This window comes from Eutrigla gurnardus (genome assembly GCF_963514095.1).
Source record: "Eutrigla gurnardus genome assembly, chromosome: 8".
Taxonomy (NCBI): domain Eukaryota; kingdom Metazoa; phylum Chordata; class Actinopteri; order Perciformes; family Triglidae; genus Eutrigla; species Eutrigla gurnardus.
The window spans coordinates 6,885,515-6,904,456 of NC_139922.1; the positions used below are offsets into that span (position 1 = coordinate 6,885,515).

At 40.4% G+C, this 18,942-nt stretch overlaps 1 protein-coding gene across 2 annotated transcripts in view; it reads left to right on the forward strand.

Annotated features, from left to right (window-relative positions):
• Positions 1-18,942, forward strand: part of LOC311017715 (nucleolar protein 4-like) — a 133,108-nt gene that overhangs the window by 57,056 nt on the left and 57,110 nt on the right. The window lies entirely within an intron of this gene.

Consider the following 18,942-nt stretch of genomic DNA (forward strand, 5'->3'; position numbering starts at 1 on the left):
GATGATGTGTTTTGTTCATAATTAAAAGTCCAAATAGAAATTAAAAACCTTGTAAAAGATTATTATATAACTACACTGCTAATAATTGGGCCATAATAAAACTTAACAAGAAAACGAAAAAGCAAATTCAAAATGTAATGTAATGTAAATTTAAAATTAAAAAAAATAACAATAAAGTAAGAAAAATTTAAATTACAAAAGCTTAAATAACAATGCTCAAACTGAAAGTTTAAATTCTGAAGATGAAATTGAAAACCTAAATAAAAAAAGAAATACAAGAGAAACATTACATGACACTCAAAATGGGAAAGGGAAATACTCAAATTATCTTAAATCATTTCTGTATTTGCACTTTACCATTTTTCATTTGTCATTTTAAGGTCCCGACAACCACCACCTTTCCCGTGTCTTAGTCCCGAACACCGAATGCACCTTCACCGCCCACTCCCGTCTCTTATGTTGACTCGCACACTTCAAGATGTCCTCGCTGTTGTAAACCTGCTGCTGCTCTAGATAGATCATATAATAATAAGTATGCACGCTTGTTTTACATGGTATCTGTTGAAGTTGCCTGGTGAATGTGTACATTGTGTAAAACATTGTATTTATGTCTGCATCTTCCAGTGGGCCATCACAATAACCGTAAGCATAATAACATGTTAATGCCACTACAGGAGACGCTTGATGTTCTCTGCAATGAGGTGGAAAACGTGCATACGTCAGTATCGGACTAAAATGATCGGATATGAACAAAAATCCAATACTGTGCAACTCTAAATGTAACTCTCCATCATTGTTGCAGCCAGCAATGATTCATTTGGAATATAAAATGCCCAATTTTGTTTCTATAAACAATAGCCGTTTGAAATGTTCCAGCATAATGTTGGCTTTGTCTTCTGTTGGCAATTCTCCCGTTTTGGCAGATTGTCATAAGCAAAATGAGGCCGTATTTGGCCTCAATAACTACAGCGTTCACAAGCCAGATCTGTTGTACTTTTCCTCGCCATCACCTAACTGTTGCCTGCAAATGATCAGCAGCATCTTTTGGCGAGATGTCTAGTTTTTCTCCCACTCTGCAGCCAGCACGCTCCTCCATGTCGTTGTTGATGCCATGAAACACGCCCACCTGCAGACGGGCTATTGACTTGCAATGCTGTGTTGGACAGCGACGTATCAGAACCCCAACCTACCTGGGAGAGAGTGTGTGGGTTTGTTAGCGTGCGTCTTTGTGCTGCTGGACGATGGAGGGAGCTGCACCCGTGAAGCCATCAGATCTTTAAAAACTAGAGTTCACTCAGAAAGCATGCAGGATCTGACCAAATGAGCTCTGTGGAGAGATTGGCATGTTTGTAGCCTACAGCTATACACACACACACACACACACACACACACACACACACACACACACACACATGCTGAAGACACTTCCTCTCCTAGACACACGTAGACCCACAGGCTATGAGATGAATAACTGAGCTCTCAGATGTCTTGCAGGAAGACGTTCATATTCCCTGTCGGGTTTGCACATGGGCACTGTGATACAGCATCACACAGAAAAGGTTACTGCATAATCAATACTTTCACTTTTAATACTTACTTGGATACTACGTCAACTCCCAACTGCTGCAAACGTGCCTTTTAGGGAGCTGTGTAATCCTCCGATGTTCCAGACGCCGTAGTGAATGGATGGATGGTATTTTCTTTAAGCAGCAGAGAACCTGATCTCAGTGGCTGACAGTGGAACATCGTACAAGACTCCTCCACCACACAATCTGACATCCTGATGAACTCTTTGACCTGTAAAATTTGATTTTGGTTGAGTCAAGTGGATATTTGATTTCATGCTAATAAGCAGAAAGAGGAAGGGAAGGACAAAGAGATATTTATAACTCCATGTCGTCAGGTCTGGGACTTTTTATCAGCATCTCTGTATATCAAATCACGTACACTCTTTTATTAAAAACAGTTGTTCTGATGATCACTGTACTTAACAGGCATTAACAGGAAATCATATCTTTATCTTTTCTTTTTTTGTACTGAGACTATATATTTTTTTAATGGTGAGTGAAAGAATCAGGTTTGTTTGAGAAAAAAGAGTATACATTTCCACATAACATATAAAAATGATTCACAAAAATGCTAGGAAACAAAAACAAAAACTATTTGATCTACATTTTCTTGCAACTTTCTTTCCAACACTATGATGGAGAACATTGTGTGCGTTGTTTTTTGTGAACTATTCATAAGGGAGTTGTTTTAAAGCTGTGTTAAAAGAAACTTTTAAGAGACCTTTTGCTTTCTCACTGGCTTCAGAAAACAATTGGCTTTAACTTTCCGTGAGTATCGTGACCAACTCAGTTTTGGTCGAAATTAAACAATAATTCACAGAATTGGCCTTTACACAATAATTCACAGGTCAATGTACTTTTGAAACTGTTGTCTTTGACGTGCATATTTTCACAGAGAAGGCAAAACTATAACTGCTACTTGTGAAACAATGCGGTCATACATGGCGTCTTTCAACCACAATTCCACAAGTTGCTAATCGGACTGTAAACAAGGAGAAATAATGTCACTGAAACCCCAGAAATGAAGCTCCTTGTCCCCAGAGGTGTATCCATCATCGGACTGATAGCCGATGGCTTCTCAGATTGCCGTTGACATACATACTGTCTGCTAGCAATAGGACAAGAGGTTATCGCCTATTTTAGCAGCTTTTCCTTTTGTTAAAAAACCCTGCATGTGTTAATTATGGTGCAACAAGGATCTGTCTCTCCTTCTCTCTCTGTTATAGGATTAAACACATGAGCCATGACATTTATGGGCCTGCTTTCTTTCCTCTTGGTCGTTTTTCCTGGCTGCTCAGCACGTACACACACTCAGTAGGCTGAACGTATTGAGATGATTGTAAACCACAAGAAGAAGAGGTAGACTGTTTATGCTGAGTGTGTGTGTGACGGTAGCGGTGCCCTGCTGTCTGTGGTTATTTTTCTGGCCTGTGCTTCCTTGTAGTACGGACAGATAAGATGTTCTGTGGCTTTGGATTTAATTTACAAAGAAACATTTATTATTTATTGCACTAAAATGATTGGATTATCTGAACCGTTTTCTTTTTTTTTATTGTCTCGACTTTAATCTGATTCAAAGTGTAACCTATAGTTTAACTTTGTTGAATTTAATCAGTGATTTGATTAAGGCTCGTACAGTCCTTTGACTGAAATCACTTCAGTCTTCAGAGTCTTTTGAGAGAGCTTTGCTTCAGTTTGGTAAAAACAAATTGAGATGAATATGAAGAACTAGTTTGGCATTAGTGCAGACTGTGGTTTTCATTCATTTGTTTTCCTTTTCTCTCCAACATCCTTGTCTTGATACCATACACTTCTGTGTTTTGGTGTTGTTGTTAGTTAGTTTGTTGGTGTCTTGAATAAAGGGACTCACATTTTCATTTTATTGTGACATGCTGCTCGGATTAACTGCTGCCAAAACAAACGAACAATGGGATTGTAAGCCAGCAGTTACTTATTTCCACATTCATTTGTCTTTGTGTTTGTGTCCAACTGATGAATGTAATTCCAGTCTCTTCCGGTCTCCACCAACTCCTGGGGGAAATATCTGTCTCTTTAGCAGCTAAATGCTCCACTATGTTCACCAGCTAGTCTCTAACTGTGTCTGTCTGCTGTTTGATGCTGAGCAGGTCGTGTACACCGGCTTTTTACATGTTTTTCTTTAGAAATGATGTCATGAGAGCGATGGAGTCACTATAGAAGTGAGGTTTAATCTTTTATCATTTTTCATTAAGCGTCAAGTAAATTAATATAATTTCACCAGAGTGATCTCTGGGTGAATGACGGTGATACAGCTCCTCAGCAGTTGACACTGGAGATGCAGATCAAATCAAAGAACTCAGATTTTATGGATCGCCATTCAAAGAGTTGAACTGAACCCAGAGGTCCAACTATAAAAGTGCTTCTGAATTCAGAGAGATGGCACACAACCCTTCTTGTGGTTAAATAAAGCTATTGAGCTGAATAGCCGTGTGTGAGCATATAGGATAACACACAGTCAGCATCAGTTCTGTTGGAGGATGGAAACCATAGAATGATGCTTAAACCATAATGCTCTCTTTCACAGCAAAGGAAACATCGCTATCGCCAGATGAATGATGACTTTGTTTGGCTCATTTTATGTAGCAAGTGTAGCATTAAAGCATGGTGGAATTAGCAAGCTAACTCTTAAACAGTTGGCTAGTTAGCTAGTTCCCTAATTATATCGTGCTTACGTGCTACAATGGTTGCAGAAAATGAGCCGAGCGGCAGAGCAGCGCTAGCTCAAACAGTCCTCCGGCCTTCCCACACCCCACAAGGACAAGCTAGCTAGCGAACAAGCTGGCCATCCATCTCCGGATGCCTGCCCTCTTCCCGGCGAGCTGCAACTATATGTTGCCATTATAACAACTAACACCATTGGCATTTTCTTTCGTTGGGTTCAATGTCCTTTCTATTCCTGTTCTATTTCTATGGTGGAGACACAGAGACACAAGGATGTAGATTGGTCAAAACAGGAAGTGGAGCAACGAGACGGAACCATCCGTGTTTATAAAACTCCTCCAGTCACGTGACTTGTCATGGTTATCCTTGTGAACGCTCTCCCTCTCTGTGTCTCTGTTCAATGAAGGTCAGTGGCAGCTTATTGATTGTGGCCGGCCGTCTCCTCTGCGCTGCATACTGTACAAGGCTTTTTATAACCTGACACACGGACAGGACCACAGCCTGCTGACGCTGACAGACAGTCTTTATAGCTGCCCGTCTGCACAGGTTTTCTTTCTTCTGATTTTTCCCAATTTTGTCCAGACTGTCCGTATCTGTCAGTCAGCCAGTCCAGTTCATTGCCTTTGTCTGTATGCTGCCGATGGGGCAGCATCAATTATTATTGTGTATGTGTGTGTTCGAGTGGTGATACCCCCCACTCTTTCACAGACACACACCTCCTCCTCATGGCTGGTTGTCTCAGCGATCAATATTCTGCAGTGGAGCTTCTCGGCCTGCACCCTGTTAATCCTTGCAGCGTGTGTGTGTGTGTGTGTGTGTGTGTGTCCCCGGGCCGCCTGCCTCTTATCAATATCTTCACCTCTCTCTCTCCATTCAGAAATGATCCTCTCCTCTTCCCTCCAGCCTTCATCAATCTCTGTGAGAGATGGATGCAATCACAAATGAGACGTTGTTGTTGGACTGAATGCTAAACGGCTTGTCATGTGTGCTGACTGACAGTTAGCGTCTTACATTTTCTTGCAGTGATGTAACGTGTAGGTCAGATTGATGTCTGCTTTAAACATGTCACCGGTTGTATGTTGCAGCTCAGTGCAGCCCATTTAGCCTTTGTACGTTGTGGCACGCTCTCAGGCATTTTCATGGCCTCACAGCTGGAGATACAGTGCTGATCTGTGGCGTTGTCACGGTAAACGTTTACCATGACGACTTGCATGCATCTGCTCATTGACTTTCAATATTGCCCTGAATGGCCTAATAATAATATTATAGGGATAAATAACATGAAAAATGTCTAAATCTGTCACCCAACCATGTCAACTGTATACGTCCATGCATCCTTAAAATAACATGGATGGATGAGCTTGTTTAGTCGTAGCTTCACTGGTTTCTTTGCTTTTCTGATCGTTACAACCAAATGTGAAGCATATTTTTGCCTCACGTTACTGGTGCGAGTTTAATGGATGGATCATTTTGATTTATTTGCATCACTTGGTCTAGAAATGCCAGAGACGAGAAGGAGCTTACCTCCATTTAGATACCAACATTTTTTCAGCAACCATCGCTGAAATAAGCACTTTTGCTCCTTTTTAGGTTTGGAAGTCCCTGATATGTTGGAGACCCAAACACCATCACTGTATCTAGCAAGCCACACACCCCCGGTTTACCACAGTGGCATGAACCAACATAAAGTGACGGTGGCTAGGGGTGTGTTCCGATAGTAGACTTTCAAACTCGATACCAATAACCAGGAAAATACTCAATACTCAATACTATTTTCCATACCAGCGGTGAAAAATTACAAAAAATAAAGAGGCAGAATTTTCAGAATGGCTAGCAACTAGTCAGCATGAGTAATATTGAACTACATGCTTCATCCACACAGTGTAGGAAAGAACATGGCTATCGCCAGATAATCAGTCACTAACACTGACTGGTTTTAATGTACCTGTTTATTGTCAAAAAACAGAAAAATGCTGTGCTGTTATTGTTATGCAGTAGTCGTATCGTATTTAGTTACAAAAAATGAGGCAAAGATAAACGCGACGGGGCGTGTCTTAGCCCCCACACACACTTTTGTGAGTTAAATTCTTATTATATTTTCTCAATTAATTAAGAACCTAAATGTTTTCTAAGGAATTTGAGTTTATTTTTGCTTGTTATTATCAACTACGATGACGTAATTGTGTATCATGACATGTTGAGCTATGATTTCATCATGATCTGTTTTCATTAAATGACGCCTGGCCCTAGTTGGTTGATGGTAACATGATGCTGATTACAGTGGTTCATGCCATGTTGACAATGATTACAGTTGTCCCTGTGACACTGGATGTTCTCTACAATTGTCACGTCACAGCAGCATTCAAGCTCTGTGCTGTATGTGCATGAAATCGGTTTTCTGTCCAGGGCCATGTTGTTATCTCTGGGCTCTTAAAGGGTCCATGTTTGAAGCACTGACTAGATAAATGGTTATTTAAATCACTATGACTATGGATATTTGGACGACACAAACTCCATAAATCTTATAACGGAGAAAGTAGATATTTGAGATACATAAAATAAGGTACATTTCTTCAAACCCACCCACATCCAAATGAATGTACAAAATGAAATATACATTTTATTTTATATATGTTTCTGTATTGTTAATATGTAATTACATTCACAAGTCAGAACAGTTTTATAGAGAGTTTTAACTTGCACGCACGCACACACACACACACACACACACACACTGGCCAATCACAGCACCTCACAGTTGGAATCACTCTGGTTAGACATGTATTGTGATTGTGATAATGGTGAAGACTGTGATGCTGATGCTGGTGACCAATAGTCCCAGTATTTTTTCTCCATCTATTTAAAGGAATCAGAATTCCGTTGAATCGACATCATTATAAGAACATCCAACCAGGATCAGTTTCCTTGGAAACCAACAAACATGATTGCGAGACCAAGAGTCAAAGAAAGATGGAGAGAGGTAGGGGGCTGGGGTTCTTACTTGTGTTGGGTGTAGAATGAAAACATCTAAGAGTGGTAGCGAGGGAGCTGGCATGGGGGAGTTGGGAGAAGGCGTTGTTGGGGGAGGAGTTGAGAGGAGGGAGTGGCAGGCTGATGGTGGAGTGAGGAGAGGGCACCAGAAGATTGGGATGGACTTGGCAGGGTAAACGCATGGGGGGAGGGAGAGGGGGAGGACGAGGGGGAAGGGAGGCAGAAATAAAGGGAGATAAATGAGGAGGTGGGGTGGTGTGGGAGAGTGATGGGTGGGGGGAGGTGGGTAATATGCCAATTTGACAGCTAACGGGAGGTTTCAGGGTCCAGCTCTGCACCACCACTGCCTGTAAAACAAAGAGAACAAAGAGGCAGAGCAGAGTAAGAACCACCAACCCCCCAACTCCATCACGTGGAGAGAAAATGTCCACCTTAATTGATTTTCTTAATGATATTCGTTTTACACTGCTGCACTGAGGAGGACACACTACAATCAGGTTGAGAGTTTGAATATTAGAGTGGCACCAAAACATACGTGATGTCCATCTGTAGTCTTACATGAGGAATACACGGGAGGGAAATGAGTGTGAAAGAATTATTCATGAGTGTTATCTTTGAAAATGGAGGTAGTCCAAGCTGCTCTGCCATTTAAAAACAACAAAAACAAACTAAAACTCTGTGATTGTCACAGTGTTGATTGTTCATGTTCCATTTGGGGAATGATAGATTTCTGCTGTTACACTTACATGTCTAACAGCCTGAGAATAAATTAATTAATAAACACTTCAACATGAATCCAAATAACAGCATTCTCAGTATCAGCATGCAGTCCACTTCTGCTTTAGATATTTGTTAAGCAAAAAAGACATTTCCTGTTTCCATTTTCTAAAATTTGCTGCTACTCTCATTTTAATTTGAATAAATCAGTTCTTTGACAACAATGAATCATAAAGTATTTCAAAAAAATGAATGAAGGCACCTTTATCTTACCCCAGAGTATTATGTTAAATTAAGCAACAAATAAAAAAGAGCCTGTACTGTATTTAATGATCAGCTCAGTACCTTGGTTCCACTATTGGCTTTCCCCTCATACCCATAATCACGGTTGGCTGATTTGCTACTTTACAGTGATTCTCTGCTGCTCTGAGCTTCTCTAATAAACATCATCTCTCAGTGTGTAATTTGTGCGGCAAAGAGGCTTCATGGCCCTCCGGTGGCTCCTTCGGTGGGGATGCAGGAGGTGAAGGCGTGGGAGAGCGTCTTACTTGTTCCAGGAAATCAGCGGGCGGTGGTCGCTCACCTGCAATGTCTGAAAACAAGGTGTCATGTCTGCAGTACTCTCTTCTCCCGTCGTCTACGCCCATGATGCGTTGATGACATCGGAGCGAGGATGAATTAGCAAGGGGACGAGGTGACAGGGGAGCAGAGCAGAAAAGAATATGAGTTTGGAGAGAAGAATTGGAGGGAAGGACGAGATTGAAGAGGAGGTGATGTATGAGAGAAGGAAGAGTGGAAAAGAGGAGATGAACGCAGAGAGAGAGAGAGACGTTTCCTTCCGTCTGTCCGGTGGCTAACCTGATTAGCTTAGCGGTGGCATTGGACCAGATCCGGCTGTTCTGGAAACACAAAAGACAATCGATACTCTTCTATACACAGACATGTCCAACATGAACATGCATGCCATGATAACTGTACAAGACACTCCCCATTCAGCTGTAGCACCTAAACAAAAGCTAGCAAGCAAACAAAGCCACATTCCCCTAAAGCTGAATGGCTGCTGCAACTTCATATAGTAGAAGAATGAATGGAAACTTGATCAAACGAGCGTTTAAATGGTGCAGCTTCAGGATATCTTGTTGGATATGTGGAGTTGATATAGAGCTCATGTGACGGGGCTGTGAAGGTACATTGCACATAAGGAGGTTAGAGACCGCCGACGTAGAAAAACACACGAAACAGAATGAAGAGAAGCTTTTTGTTGTAGTGTGAAATATGTTTCAATACGCAGAAGTCAGAGTTTAAAAGTCATGAGTCATGGCGGATGATGACGGCGGACATGACGGAGACTGTGTAGGAGAAAAGCTCGTAACTTCAGACTGAATGATTCACACTACGGTTCATATATCGACTTCATTTATTCCTCCACTTTCTGCTCTTTCTCCTCCCCCTCTTCAGTGTTTCTTATTTCCAACCATCCAATCTCTTGTTTTCATCTTCAGCTCTACCCCTTCTATCTGCAGCCTTTTCATCAGCTGAAATGTTTCATCTTTGTCTTCATGTTCCACTTGTTTCTCCTGCAGCTCAAAAAGCTTTCCAAAGTTCACATTTGCAGCTTTTCACCTCCTGCCTCGTCTTGACTGTCCTGAGCATCTCCTCCTTTTCCCTCCACCTTCCTTGCAGCTCCTCACTTGTTCCCATTTATCATCTGGCCTCCTGGCTCGAGGTAGAAACACCACATTTGTAGGAGTTTATCACTAAAACCCAACCTCCTTCTCTTGCCTTCTCAGTTTCTGATCTACAAGCCACCTCCTTTGTTCTTCTGAAGAAAGTTGAAACATTCGCTGCTCCTCTCACCTCCACTCTGGTAAAAATAGACAGCAGGGAAAAATGGCTGTTAATTATTCATCCTGGGGACACTTCACGGCTTTGCACCTCTCATAATCTTCATGGCAGTCATCGTTGTCATCATCATCATCGCTGTGAGTCTGTGTGGCGTGGCCCCCACAGCTGGGGGAAGGAAAAGCAGAACTCCTTCGTGTTGAGTTTCCTGAACGGAAATTGATTTACTAAAACATTAGGACAGCTTGAATATCTTATACGTGAGACCTTCAGCATCTAACATCTAACAGCAGGATGAACACACTCACTCAGTTGGACACAAACACACCTTCCATATGAATCATGGAAGAATGAGGCATGTGGCATCATAACTGCTAGATGTGGACATCAAGTCCACCATATTAACGTAAAAGGTGATGAAATGACAATGTTTTCTAAATTAGTTTTCACTGAAAAACAAGTGAACATGAACGTGAGTTACTGCAGGTTAAAGATCATTATCCAAGTAAATTGAATAGGACCTTCTAAGCCACTGATCCCGACACCGTTCTCTGCATCACGTTGTTTGAGGGGTCGGCCTCTGCATACATAAAGGCGTTTGTATCCAGTCTGTCCCGTCATTGATCCTCCTAAGATCCGGACAAATGCAGAGAAACCAAAGTGTGTTATTGAGTTGGTCTGATCGCTTTGAACGATGTGTTAATCTATGAGGCAGGAACGCTGCTGTTCATCTGTATGCAGATTAGGACAGCTCATTACTGAGACTATTAATAAACCACACACACACACACACACACACACACACACACACACACACACACACACACACACACACACACACACACACTAAAAACACTTTTGCTGACTGGGGAGAAAGAAAGAGAGAGGAGGGGAAAGTTTGCCTCCTGAGAGCAGATATTTAACTGATATCCAATAAGAGGATGGAGTAAAGGTACGTTGACGCCAAACACAAAGCACATTTTTTGGCACGGCACTATTGCTTACAGAGTCAATGCAAAGACGCTAATTCAGGCGGCGGTGCAAAATCAGCACTGAGATTCTCCTGAATCAGAAATGGAGACAGACATGTGATGATGAACATGACATGTTGAAAATAACATGTTTTCATATTTGTTTTTGAGGAACCACACCTGCTATGGAGCTTGTTTCCTGATTGGTGTGCGTTCTGTATAAACATGGGTGTGTTTTGTCCCTCTGTTAAATATTCCAACCTGACGTCGATCCAAGCAGGATCGACATGTCCCTGACTAAAGTGTGGCATGGTGTAATGTGTAGGCGTTATTCCCCCTTTTTTCTGAGCAGTCTGTGGTGCTCCGCTCTGCAATAGAACCTCACATTATTACAGAGCCTGAATGAACCTATGTATATAAACCACAGACTTGCTGTGGTGTCGTTATATATATTATATAAAGTGTTTATGGAGCAGCTTGAGCTGAAAACAAGCAACTTAAATAGTTGTTTTCTTATCGTCTTGCAACGAAACCGTGACTTCGGACGTTTGAGTGAAGACTGAGAGGCAACCATTCATTACGAGAAGGAGGTTTTACTTTGACATTGGTTATAGACTCACCCTCATGCACATGCTTGTGTTTTGTGTGAGAGAAAGATGGATATTGGTGATGTAATATCTGTATTGTATATGTACGCTTCACTATGACCTACAGTTATTGTACAACCTATAAGAGGTGTGCGTTCTCCAAGTGCCGTCGTAGTTCCAAATATGAAAACTAGAGACACTAAATAGATCAGAGTTATTCATTTTGGCACATTTTCCTGGGTATTGATAATTGTTATATTACAATCAATTACACATGCCTCTATGTTCAAAGACATAAGCTGCTAGATTCTGCCCTCAGCAAAAGAGCCGAGTAAAGGAGTGTTCACTTCCTGTTTCACGGCACCAAAGACGATGAGCCTCCTCATGACTTAATCAGCGCTCGTTTTCCACGAGACTTTATGAAAAGTGAAGTCAGACAGATTTACCATTAGATAGCGTCCATGGGTCTAATATGAATCTACTACAGTCCTCCAGCACCACGGCAATGAGATGCGAGCCAACCCGTGATTATAGCATCGAGATTATATGTTGAATGAAAATTAGGTAATGTGCACTGGTGATGATAGTAATTGAAAAGGAATTACGAGTGGATTAAAATAAGGTCTCATTTGATCATTTGTCAGAGCTGATTCATGTGCTCGGCTGTGGTGAATTAACCGCCTCAGAATAGTCTCCGAGCTGATTAACATGCCGAGCCATTCACGGACTCAGCTCACAAACTTTCTGTAACGGGCGTGGAATGTGAGCCCTGGAAACTTTGGGTTTTCCCCTTTCTTCATCCTGGAATTCCATTTAGCTGTGAGGAAGTATCAGCCCGTTCCCAGTTAGAGTCTAACTGGGAACTGTTGGAGATTTTGCTAATATCGGTGTCCAATCACTATTGAAGACTCAATTGAAGAATTCTATGACACATTAGAACCAGCAGCGTTGGTTCTCCCAACACTGATCATTTATTTGCCCTTCGAGGTGACATTTTCCTGATGATTCCTATTTGGTGTTAATGATGAGAAGCCATACACAGACGCAGCGTTTTATTATTGATCCGCTCCACATGGATGTGTTAAATACATTTGGACCCTGAGGCACATGTATGTCAGTCAGCTTTCACAAGCTTTAATCAACAGCACAGGAATGAAGCACGAGTAAAGTAAAGTAACTTAAAAGATTATGAATCCTACCCTTTTGGAGTAACAGTGATATTGGCACTATAACATAAATAGCTGACTTGGAAGGTGATTAATGTGTAATGTACAGTAGACTGACTCACAACATGTAGACTGCCATTTCAGCTGGCATTCTCCTCCCCTTCCACTTTATGCACTATATCTATTTTGCCGGGGCTGCCGCTGCATCCTGGGCTTAGCACTGCGCTCCATTGTGATTGGTTTAAAGAAATACAAATAAGCCAGAATGATAATGTGTGGAGCTGGGCCTTTCTTTTGTGCTGACACAGCACCGTGGTGATGGGCCCGGCTACTTCAGACTGATGTGACTGGGATGCGTCTGAAGCAATCTAGAGCTGCAGCAACTGGTCGATAACTCCTAATTTATTGGCGAGTATGTTGATTATCGATTCATGGTTTTAGGTGATTTCAAGCAACATGGCAACCATTTATTGGATTCAGATTCTAAAATGTGAATCTGTAAATATCTTTGTAAACTGAATATTCATCGTGGACTGTTTGTGGAACCAATGTAATGGAGCCTTGGTCAGCTTTTTAAATGATTTTATTATGTTTTGTCCTCCCCGTAAAAACGAGTACAAGCAGCTTATAATGACCCACAGTCATATTTATTGTTTGGCGGCCACCTCTAATTGTGACATGAGGAGGAAGTCAGGTGATGTGGTGGAGTGATGTTGGTTTTAAAGACCTAACGATTTATTGAGAAAATAATTGTCAGGATGAAGTTGCAAGAAAAGATGCAAATTTTGCGGTTTCATTAGGATTGAAATTCAAAAAGTAACCCTTGTAGACACAGTGTTGTCTTCTTGAATGTCTTCATGTGGATTCATACTGGTGTCAGATGTGTGTTTGTATTCTGGAACACATAATAATGAACACAGAATGGACATTTTTATATGGGGGAAAAACAGAAGAGATTGGAAACACAATCTGCCATTTTTAAACACATTATAATGTGATGACGCATGGCTAGCTGGGTGACACACTGATGTTCTACAGGAACTGAAGCCTTTCTAAGTAAATGACACAGCTCTCTGGATAACTTGGCTGTTCCCAGACTCCATCCATGCTTCCATTTATTATTGTGTGTGTGTGTAGCGTCGTACTGCCTCACTGCAGTGAGGAAGCTAATCCAGTGTGACGAGTCCAGGGAAACTCCTCCTCTGAGAACCCTCTTTAATGGACAGATATGGGTCAGTGCTGCCACATAGACTCACTACAGCTGCAGCAAAATGTGGATGTATACAACTGTCTTTTTGTCTTTAAATAGAAGCCGTGGAATCTCCTGCAGTAGTTTATTTATATGTTTTGATTGCGCAGTGTAGCAAGAGCATGGCTGAAGATTTTTCTGTTGATTTATAGAAAACTATTGTTTATTATAAAAATATTCCAAGATGGGGTCATTTTGCCTGATCAGTGATTGATATCCAGTTTGAAACAGCTGTGAATGATTCTGTCTCCTTCCACTGCACATGGAGGGATATGTTTGATGTCTACAGAAACATTCATACATTTAACCTTTGTTTATAGAAATCATGGTGGGGTGGCCTTCATTTACAATGATGTAGAGTCAAGTAAAAAAACAAAGGAAAGGAAAACAAATCAAGAACAAGGTGATATACAAACAGAGAAGGGGTAATACCATTATAACACTATATTAAACATTTAAAGGAAGAAAAAAATGAGAATTTTTATTTTATATTTGACAGATTCAAATGTCAACTAACACTGGATAACAGAAAAAGTTATCATCATAAATAAATAAGTAAACAAAATTAATGTTTACTGATTTGTATGTAAATTTAACAGCATATAAACATTTAGATAGTTCAAACGTTGTTAACAATGTTAAATATTGGAAAGTATCTACACTATTTTGGTAGGTAATACTCTGTTGAATGGTTGATAATAGGTTATCTTCCATCTATGTAATGTTGATACACAGAGATTTACAAGTCATTTGGTAGTCCACACACACACACACACGAAACATTTCATTAACAAATGATTTCAAATGTTGAAGCGTGAAAAGTGAGCAACAACAAACTGTTAAGTGTACTAAAATTCTGTAATCAGAATGTATTTTTATCATCTCTTATATGCTATGATACAATTTATTATTCATAGACTAATTATTTAAAATGATACACTTGATAATACTTATCATTTTAATGACAAAACAATGTTACTTATAATATATAAGCGTAAAGTAATAACTGAGTGTAAAGTGTCACAGTTATGACACACAGTCATGTATAAGCTAATTAGCTTCAGCCTAAACCTTTTTTCGGTCAACCTGATGTAAATGGTGTTGCATTGGTTGGTACACTGTAAACATGATCGAAATAAAAAAATAAATAAAAAAAATACAAGTGCAAATAAGAGTTGTGAGATTTAAGATCAAATTTCTAAACAGTCAATAGGTGAATTGATTGTAAGTACACGCTGTATTTCTTCCAGGTGTACTTAAATTATAAGCAGATCATCCAAATTCAGACTCAGCTCCTGGATCACTGAGCAAGAATTTGTGCTGTTCATGTTTGATGAAACCCGTTTGAGTGACGACGCAATCCTGAAAGGTAATGGTCATTTTCCAGTAATGGCTTTGTAGATAATAAGATACCAGTGAGCATTACGTCTCTGGAGAGAAGACCACCCAGCCCTATCATATAAAATCCAATGATGAGTACCTTAGACATCACCGGTAATGAATCTGGAGGCAGAGTGATAGACTGAGTCTGACTGAGTTGAGGAGCTGAAGAGGAGCATGCCTATAAATCACATCACTCTAATCCAAGACTGACATTTAAACCGCCTCAATAGACCTTTTCCAACAAAACATAAAGAAGATGGCTTCATTTCTGTACAATCTTTTGAGTCAGCACACAAACTATCTACAGTATATGAGGACTTTACCATCTATCTAGAGGCCAGATATTTATATCCTATGTCTCTCTCAATAGGAAGTCTGTTCCATAATATAAATAGAAAATATATACTTTTTCAAGTTGAGCAAATAACACAGCAAGAAAATGCATACTAAACAGCAAATTGCCAAAGGCGTTACTAAATACTGTAAGATAATATCTCTGATATCTAACAACTGGATACTTTTCCCGATCAGGAGGGTAAGAATATATATATATATATATATATATATATATATATATATATATATATATATACTGTATATATAAGAATTGTCTGTGTCAGCAACTTAGCCATTTGTATCTTTACACATCAGCATTTTTGGAATGTAACACTGGTGCTTACTTGTTAAAAAACAAGCTTCTTATTTTAAAGCTAAGTTCAAGGGCAAAGATTAGGCTTTATCTCCCCACGAACCTCCCCACGAACCTAATGACCTGACCTGTCCCTGAACACCTCCCATCCAAATTCTGCTCCCACAATCCCCAGGGCTACATTCGTAGAGATGCTGTTGTTGCTAATATCTTTATCAGTGCAATTAATGAAGAGGGATCACTCTGTAAATTGTAAGTTGTATTGTCTAAAATGTAAATCCCTGATTACATGTCCTAATGTCTGCAAGTATATTGTATTAGGTATTAAAAAGTATATGGGTAAAATCAACTATTTTAGTAAATTCAGTCACATGTACACGTTTCCTGCTTAGAGTAAAGTATGATATGTTTGTGAAATAAGGCTGACGGTCCTCCCGTCTGTAACGGCGTGTGTCTGTGAGTTTTCAGAGAGCAACAAAAGAGCAGTCAAGAGCGCTTTACTGCTTCCGTCTTAGCTCCAGTGTCATCAAGGTCTTTGCTCATTCATTTATCTTTGCATTGTTTTTCTATGTGTACATGTCTATGTGTAATAAAAGGCGGTTGTAGCACTCAGGGCCTCATTACTGAGAGTGCAGGTCTCCTTAGATGCAGCTATAGAGCTGTGTGTGTGTGTGTGTGTGTGTGTGTGTGTGTGTGTGTGTGTGTGTTTGTTGCTACCCCACCTTCCAGCCACAGTGCAGATAACATGCAGATCTTTGGGTAGTTGGTTGGTGTGTGCCAGTTGATCATTAGAAGTGAGGGGGTTATGGAAGGTATGTTTTATAAACATTTTTAGGCATGCTCAGGGCCATCCATCAGAGCTTTTGTCTCGTCAAAGTAACATTTAAAAAAGTTATGGAACGTCCGTTTTTTTATGTCATCTAAGAAGACAGAACGCTTGACAAAAGGGTAGTAAGAGTAAGGACAGAGATACATGTGAGTGGTTGGTTCTGACGGTCAAGTATCCCAGGAATTATGCAAGTATTGTGTCTGTTTTACATCCAGTTGTGTTTTGTGTGGAGTTCGGATCGTAGCGTAGCATGTCTGCCTTTCCTGCAGGACACTGGAGTTAGTCTTTCCTTTTTTTGTGGTTGCCTAACCCCAATCACACCCAATACGTACGGGATGTGTTTTTTCAGACTTCAATTTATATTCATTTAATTTCCCTGAGTGACTTTAAAAAACTTTGCCAACCTTGCGAGGGATTTGGTTTAAGACCGAGCAGTAAAATAAGCCGTCGTATTGAAGTGGAATGAAAGGTTGACCACTGCTGCTGTATCTTTGGTGGCTTGTAAACCCACTTGGGCAATTTGTGTGCATGAAATGAAAATAAAGAACCAGTGAAATCAGCCATAGTTCATTGGTTGTAATCATGATCTTTCTCTAACAATAACCATATCATAGTTGTCATGTGCAAGCATGTGCATGAAGCATCCCATGGGCTGCATGCATTCAAAATTGGGGGTCTTCCTGCTGGTTTGTGAGGAGATGTGGAGGTATATGAACTTTAGATGAAACTTCCTGAAACAATGAGAAAATGATGAATACCGGTCTCGTTCGTCGAGCCAGAGAGGACGGGCAAATTTTGAATGGTGTTTACAAACGACAACCAGCAGCGTGCCCACATGTAATACCTTTAAAGTGGAAGACAAAAACATGGGCAACACCCAGACAGCACTTAGTAGAATTCAGTCAGTCACAAGGTCGCCATGCTCTAAGAAAATACTGCTTTTGTGTCTATTTCAGTCTAATTGGAACCATCATTTACAAAATGAACATCATGTATTGATTAAGACTTGAAATAAACTATTGACACATAAACACTGTTGACAGTGTTTACTGAAGTGATAAATCAAGTGAAAAGTAAGGTCATTTCCTCATGGAAATCCGAGTCTCCCCCTGATGGTCGTTAGAAAGAATGCAAGTTTGCATTAGCCTCACTTTTTAGAACAGGAGGTTGCCGCCTGGTCTTTCCATTGTGTTTCATTACCTCTAAAATTGACTTCAGCTTTATAGAGTTAAACCCACCTGTATACCAATTTTTCATAGAGAGAATACTCTGTCACTTGCTCATGTAACAGTGGTTAGATCTAGTTCATGAATGCTTTAATGCTCAACTTTTTGTAGCTCACGACTGGCAAAAGAAAGAGTGTTTCCTGAAGAGAGTGTTGCACTTTTTGTACAGATGAAAAAGTGTGTGAGGAGGGAGGAAGACTGCTCTGAGTTAAGAGGGAAAACATCTCACTGTGATGTTCCTGCTAGCAGCGAGGCCCACAGGTGCCGCACACTAAGCAGCGTGTTGTGTTTGATTTGCCCACCTGCCGTTTCTCCGACTTGTGTTTCTTGTTTCCTCTGATGTTTGGGTTAAACTGGCGGAGCAGCTTTCATGGATGCTGCCATGGATGCTGACTCTGACAAATTGGAGAATAGAGAGATTAAAAATGGCTAATCTGACTTTAGGTGGATTTACAGAAGGTATCTTCTATTAGGAAAGAGAGTCCTGTTGATGTTAGGTTTTTCCTCCTTTTCTGAATTCTTATTTCCTCTCATGTTGTCTTAATTTTCTTTATTTTTAGTAGTTGATAATGCTGTATCATTTTCGACAACTCTGCCAGCGAAGAAACATCTTTATTTTCAATTGTATTTTTACTTCCTCCATCATCATCTACACAATCGCAACATATCCCCTCTCTCTCTCTCTCTCTCTCTCTCTCTCTCTCTCTCTCTCTCTCTCTCTCTCTCTCTCTCTCTCTCTGTCTGTCTCTCGCCCCTTTTATAGAGAGCTGCAGGGATGACAGATTTTCTTAGGCCCTCTGAGAATTTTTCTGCTGGATTTTTTTGCACGTTGGTGACACTTACATATTTTGTTCAGAAAGATAATGTTGTTTTATGACCTTATCATTTTATAATAATATAAAAGTCAACCACTAACGCTGTTCACAAACTACATGGAACTAAACTTGTATAATGCTGCCGAAAATGTGATTTTAGATAGCACGCTGTGATGTGTAACACAACAGCATTGTGTGTGTGTGTGTGTGTGTGTGTGTGTGTGTGTGTGTGTTATCCTAGCTTCTCCT